The 7,560-nt window shown below is 36.8% G+C and overlaps 1 non-coding gene across 1 annotated transcript; it reads left to right on the forward strand.

Moving 5' to 3' along the window:
- The first annotated feature begins 332 nt into the window (after positions 1-332).
- LOC113457016 lies at positions 333-545 on the forward strand. The gene has a single exon (XR_003377675.1). It is a non-coding gene; the product is annotated as a small nucleolar RNA U3 (small nucleolar RNA).
- The last annotated feature ends 7,015 nt before the right edge of the window (positions 546-7,560 follow it).

Consider the following 7,560-nt stretch of genomic DNA (forward strand, 5'->3'; position numbering starts at 1 on the left):
AAAATAAGCAACATGGTCATATATAGACTTGAGGTGTGTCATGCTGAGGATAGTTATGAAGTCAATTTCTGAGGGCAGAGGAAAAAACTAACACAACTGTTATAGATTTTTTTTCTTAAAGAATATCAGGGAGAAACTAATTATTGATGAATATGGAAAGAAATGATTTTTTGAAAATCAAGGATGAGATGATAATAATTGATGCAAATGGCACCTAATTAATGATTTTTAAAAAAGGAAGATGCTTTGAGTGACAGTTTCTGACCTACTCATGGAATGAGTGCTGGTTTTAGAAAGTCATCAATTTAAGGAACAAATATAGAGATCACGCAAAGACTGTACTTGCAGAGATCAGATATGGTCCAGGACTAGAGAAGTTTCTGGGACTGTGTAGAGTATCCAAGACCACAATGATAAAAGGTAGCCTTTCCTCCTGACTGTGAACCTGCTTTTTGGCCTTGCTTTCCTACAGCTGCCTCTTGCCATTGCTAATTGTTCTTTTCTTCCTTTGGGAGAGGGAGAGACAGAGAGGTAATTTGAGTGGACAAATCACAAGGATCATGGTTTTTTTTTTCAGGTACAGATTTTATTTATTACTATTTCACACATGTTTGTTGATGTATCTGTCCATGGGGATGATAGAATACAACTTTGTGAGGTCACTTCTCTCCTACCTTTACATGGGTTTCCAGGATCTAACTCAGAACATTGGGTTTGAATGTTCCACCAGCAAATGTTCCTACCAACTGAGCCATCTTCCTGGCTCCTGAAGATCAGTTTTTAAAAAGGAAGACAAACACTTTAGTTGTATACAAACTGTTCTTGGGGAAACTATAGAGCTACCAAGTCGAAATATGCATGAATGTTAAGAAGAAATGGTCTATAGTCAGGAGGTAAACCTGTATTGAGGTGTGATTCTATGTCAAATACAAAAGTGAGAGTTGAAATTATGAATGTGGTGATACTGTTCAGCAACCACCTAGAGTGAGAAAGTACACACATTTTAATATAATCTAAGTTTTTTGTCTCATAGAAAATGCTTTTAGCACTGGATATAAGTCATCATTGATAAACTCAAAGTCATCTTGATTTTCTTTTATGCTCTTTAGGTTTGCATTTTATATTATGGATATGAGTTAAATTTTGTGGTGGAATAATGGCTGTTTTTAAATTCCTTCCTTCATTTGTAGATACCTAGCTGTTCTAGACCTCTTTGTTCAAGAGTAGCTTGGTTTCACTGTTTCATGTTCTCTCCTTTGTCAATATTTCATTCAAAAATTTCTGTTCTGCCAAATATCAGGAGAATAAAAGCACAAGTCATAGATTAGGGAAAATGTTTGCCAAAAAATTCACTTAAAGGGCTGGAGAGATGGCTCAGAGGTTAAAATCACTTACTGTTCTTCCAAAGGTCCTGAGTTCAATTCCCAGCAACCACATGGTGACTCACAACCATCTGTAATGAGATCTGATGCCCTCTTCTGGTCTGCAGGTGTACATGCAAGCAGAATACTGTATAGATAATAAATAATAAAGAAAACATTAAAAAAAGAATTTACATAAAGAATTCTTGCCAGAAATGTGCCAAGGACTCTTAAATTTTAACAATATAAAAATGTACAACTTGAAGCCGGGCGATGGTGGCGCACGCCTTTAATCCCAGCACTCGGGAGGCAGAGGCAGGCGGATCTCTGTGAGTTCGAGACCAGCCTGGTCTACAGAGCTAGTTCCAGGACAGGCTCCAAAGCCACAGAGAAACCCTGTCTCGAAAAACCAAAAAAAAAAAATGTACAACTTGATTACAAATGGGCCAAACTATCTTATTTCAATAGATAATTTTCCTAGAAAAGAAATAAAAAGTGAGGAGACAAACACTCCTTGTAATAGATCATTGGGAAATGAAAAATAAAGAGATACTATCACATACCTATTACACTGCACCCAAACCAGAGAGAGCACTTATTTTGCAAAATTCTGGAGAAAATGTGGAAAAGCCGGTATTTCCATTATTTGTTGGTAGAAAGGTATGTTGGAAGACAGTTTGGAACTGCCTTATAAAGTTTATAAAATTAAACATGTTCTTTCACAATCACCAGATACAATCCTTTATATTCATCCAAGGGGACTGAAAATTGGCATTTGAACAAAAAAAAAATGTTTACAGCAGACTTATTTACAGTTGCCCAAATTATAAACAATTAAGATGCCTGTTAGGAGGTGACTGGATTGACTACAGTGCATACAGTCAATGGCTTATTATTCAGCACTAAAAAGAAATTATCTAGAAAGCCAGAAAAGACATGGAGGAAACTTCAGTTTGTATTAATAGAAGTCAGTTCAGAAAGGCCATACCGGGAAGGGCTTGGTCTGCAGTCAGTGGGCTGGGATAAATAGTTTGGCAAAAAAAGTGACATTTTAGAAAAGGCAAAAGTGGAAATATTAGGAAGAGTGTTGCTTGTTAAGCAAGGAAGGATAAATCAGAGCACACAAATGTTTAGGGCAGTGAAACTATTCTGTGTGGCACTGTGCTATACCAATGGTGAGTTCTGATGTGAACTATAGTTTAAAGTCTAAAAGACTTTGCTTCATAAAATGTTGAAAGACATTCATCAGTAGTGACAAATTCATCTCTCTAGCGAGGGATATTCATAACAGGGAGTTATGAGGAATGAGAGAAGCAAAACCTAGGTAAGTGAAGGGATGCAATGGAAAACTCTAACTTTCACTCGGCTGCTATGCTAGCCTAAAATTCTACTAAATGACGAAGTATATTAAAAGAGAAACAAAGAGAGATGAAAATGAAGAAATGGACATTAGGAGCTAGGGAGATAGCACAGGTGATAAAGTGTCACAAGCAGGAAGATATGAACCCTCATTTGATGCACACACACACACACACACACACACACACACACACACACACACACACGTACACACTCCCGTGCTGGGAGGAGACTGGAGAATCTCTGGTGGGTGCTTTCCAGTCTGCCAAGCATACTTTGCAGACTTCAGGCCAGTGAGAAATCCTGTCTCATAAAAAGAGGAACCTAAGGAATGACACTCATTCTTTCTTCTACAATTATGAGTCATTTTTTATTTCTATGTTTAGTGACTTAAACTGAAATATTTAAAAATGAGTTTTGTCTTTGCAAAAATTCAAATATTATTTTTTTCGGACAAAATATGCAAAGGTACATACTTATGACATGTGAGTTTCAAGAAGATTCTTATCTCTTCCTACTTTATCTTGCAATAGATGGAAGCACAGCACTAAAGGGGGTATGGTTGGATTAGTCTGTGTACCGTGATCAAAGGTGTCACGTGGCTCTGGACCACAGGCCCCTGACATGCACTTCTGAGCAGCCTCGGGTGTGATTTCCAGGACAAACACTGATATTATACTTTTCTAGGCCATGACCATATTTTACAAGCAAAATACAACCTGCCATTAACTGCTTATTAAAGTCCCTAGTTTGTTCCAGGAAAAGTGAATTATGACTACTCTCTGACCCAGTGTTTTAATTTACAGTCTTATCTATTTTAAAATATGTTACTTCAAAAAGAAATTGTATTGCCTATTACCTAGCCATATAATTCATCTACTTATTCATGATTTGTCACTTTCTTACCTATTAATATTTTTGCCTGATTCGAATTTAAAAATTAGTTTTGTGTGTATATATTTTTTTTAACTTTTTGTTATGGGAAAGTTTCTGAGAACTTTATAGGCCTCATGTTGCCACCAATAAATTTAAACATGGCCCCATCTTATGTTTACATATTTCCCTATACACATATCCATCAAAATTGATATTTTCATTCCCTGTGAGTTACTTTTTTAAAAATCCAAAAAAAACCTACTGCTTGCCCATAAATATTTCAGAACATATCTCCACAAGACAAGGGCTACATTTAACATAAGCACAATATTATCATCACTAAAATGAAGTTTAATTTCCTTTTTTCCTTATCCACTTGAAATGAATGCCTTATCAAACTACATTTTAGTCTTAGCAAACTACATTTGCACTTATGGCTGAAATTTTTCCAAGAATGGTTTAAGTTGAATACTAGAACTTAGAATATCTTCATTATACTAAGCACAAAATATGTCTTCTAATTGCTATGTATCCCATACATTGATCCTTTGGATGCTAAACAGCACATGACTGACATGTTATCATATGGAGATGCTTTCGTTTCTAATATATTCCAGTGTCATCCAACAAAATACACTTGACAATTTTGGTTCTTTGAAGTCTATAGGAATCCACATTTGCAGTAGAGCTTGTATTTGAAAATCTGTTTTAAAAATTGTAAGAAAGTGTCTCCTGGGGCTGGAGAGATGGCTCAGCGGTTAAGAGCATCGCCTACTCTTCCAAAGGTCCTGAGTTCAATTCCCAGCAACCAAATGATGGCTCACAACCATCTGTAATGAGGTCCAGTGCCCTCTTCTGGCCTACAGGCATACATACAGACAGAATATTGTATACATAATAAATAAATAAATAAATAAATAAATAAATAGTGTCTCATTGCCAAGTATTTAAACTATGAGTTAATCAATACAAGTGAGTATCTGTAGCAGTGGCAATGTGTTTACTTTGCACTTGTTACTTGCAGTGCTTCTATTGATAGCAGTTTCATCAATAATGGTAAGAATGTCATTCTCAATAGCCATATCCTTATTTATTCTGTTTTCTACTTGTTCTGTCAATGTCTCCTAGTGTGGCAACTATGATAATAATACAAATCCTTTCTCTTTAAAAAAAAAACTGCAGTGACAGGTAGACCTCTTAGCTGTCAGTCACCTCCAGATACTCATCTCTGAGTTATTTACAACTAATAAATGATCTGCATGGAGATGTTGAGCCCCAGTTTTCCTATTCTAACCCAGAAAATGCATTAATAATCATGTCATTCCAGAATTTTTCTCAGAGTAGGCTAAAACTTTATAGAAGATGGGTCAGGTCTCTGTATTCTCTACTAAACAAATGAGTTTCTTCCCCCTTTTCCTACAGCTGTCAATCTGAGAGAACTCTCAAACAAATGTAATGACCCAGCCCTGTGACTGCTTCCAGAAGCTCTGAACTGTGGCTGTTGGTGCTAGGAGCTGCCAAAGCAAACAAAAACATGTAGTAGCTATAGGTGTGGTACCTGGAACTCCATCATCTGCCACCCACCTAACTATCTATGTGGTAGAAGGCAGGGGGACCCTGTAAAATCCCGAAATGAATAATTAAATCTCAGCCTCAAAGATGTTAAACTACAATATTGTCCTTCCCAGTAGAAAAGATGCTTCTGTGGATGACAAAAAAAAATTGGGAGAAAACTTCAATTATGAAGACACTTAAATTAAGATATCATTTATGATACCATAAAGGAAAAAACTGTTTTCTTTCAAAGCTAAGAACTGTTAAGCAGCAGCTAAATGGCAAACTGTGAGTGAAAGGGGGAATCTATTGGACACAGAAAGTTACTGTTAAAGTTGGCAGAGAAATCTGAGAATCAGGTCCAAGACCAAAATTTTATAGTATCCAAAATCCAGAAAAGTTTAAGTTCAAATAGCCAAACAAGGCATTTGTGTCAAGGTTGGAACACAATTAAGAAATAAAAGAAACCCTCAATTCTTGAATCTTAGGATTCAATGATATTTCTGTTATTTTGTCTCTTTCTTTCCCCTGAACCCAGGGCCTTGTGCTTGCTAGGCAAGTGTTCTACCAACCTCTAGAATTCACTGCCACTTCTGATTTAGGAAAGTTTATATGTCCTCCCTGAGTGAAGAAAATTCAAAGGTGTGCCTGCTGAACAATTGCTTTCTCCTCTCAGGCTAGGATAACAAACAGGTTTGGTTCACAACTTAGTTGGGGAGTGTTGGGCCTGATGCTAAACCAGTCCCCATAGAGATTAAGTCCTAGCCAGCCAGGAAGTGAGACAAATCCAATAAAGAGGGATCATTACTGGAAAGAACTTTTGCAGGATACAGCATTTAACACGGTATCCAGGATTCCAATCACTTTGGCAAAAGGACTAGCAAGATGGCTCCTAAGAACATGGAAAGAGAAATTACTTACACTGAGAAGAAAATCCCAATATTTCCATCATAAATGATCACAGAAGGCTAAAAAGAAATTGGAAGAATTAGTTGGGCTGGGATAAATACAAATTTTAAGGGAAAAATAATAAATCCCAGAATATTTCTGAGTGCAAGCCAGAGGAATGAGTTATTATTTACGCAGGTATAAATGATTATGTCTGCTTTTTCTTTTTTCTTTTTCAGGTCTTTAAAAATATTCAGAGTTATTTTAAGTAGTGTGCCTGATAACACTGTGATCTAGTTACTTGTGGATTCATTTCCACCCCACATTTTCCTTCTATTCCTATTTTCTTGTTTTCTCACTGTGTTGCTGATTTCTGCTAGATAATGTGCATCATTTGCAGTTATTTTGAATAATCTGAAACCTAGGGTATCATTTCCTCCAGAGAACACAGTATTTGCCTTTTGCAATGGGTAGAGCACTAGCAATCCTGTATCACCTATACATAATTATAATGATTAATAACATTGAATCTCAACTTCAGCCCATGGATGATCAGACTATATTTTTGGGTGCTCAATATCTTAGGAGTAGATTCTAATATTGAAGTGCTTACCAAGATTCACATAGTTACTCAAGTGCATCTTTTATTTCTCCAGAAGCAAGCCACCATCATGAGCACTCTCAGGATTCTCAGTCATCAGCTACCTTTTAAAGAATCAGTAACTGCTGAGTGCCTGGAGCTCTTCATCTAGGCCTGGGCCTTGTGTAATTTCCCCACCCGTGTTGGCATGTCAACTAGAGTTGTCAGTTTTCAGGTCTTGTTTAGGAAATCATATTTTGGGGATTCCCTTGGTACAACAGCCCTTTCATAAAGAAAAGACAGTATCTCTTTAGACAACCTGGTTTCTGGATTTTACATTTTTTTCACCCCCTTTCCTCAACTTTCTGTGAATATTAGGTTGTAAGGGATTTGCTGTAGGTGTATCGGGTATCCCCATGGCTACTAGTTCTCCGCATATTGACGAGCTATGAATCTCAGTAGTAGCCACCCATCTACTGCAAGAAGAGGCTTCTTTAATTAGAAGTGAGAGCTACACTAAATTGTGGGCATAATGAGATGTATTTATAATACAGAAATGTTATTGGTATAGGAAAATGACATTAAGTTGGTTCTCCTCTAGGGTCTATGACCTCTTCAGTCATGGATAACTTACCATGTTTGCAGTAGCAGGCATGAATTCCCTCTTAATAAATAAGCCTTAGGCCCAATTAAATAGCTTTTGGTTAGCCCCAAGTTGAAAAGTGTTACTCTTGAACTCCTAGGTTTATCTTGTTGATATGACTGTTGACTGCTCTTCTCCCTGGGCAGTTCATATAGCACCTTCTGCTACTAAGAACTAGTTCTTAGGGTAGAAACTTTCTGATCATTTCCAGGTTAATTTCTCCAAGTCATGTAAAATCCAGGACAGGCTCCAAAGCCACAGAGAAACCCTGTCTCAAAAAAAACCAAAAAAAAAAAAAA

Source organism: Microtus ochrogaster, chromosome 1 (assembly GCF_000317375.1).
Source record: "Microtus ochrogaster isolate Prairie Vole_2 chromosome 1, MicOch1.0, whole genome shotgun sequence".
Lineage (NCBI taxonomy): Eukaryota > Metazoa > Chordata > Mammalia > Rodentia > Cricetidae > Microtus > Microtus ochrogaster.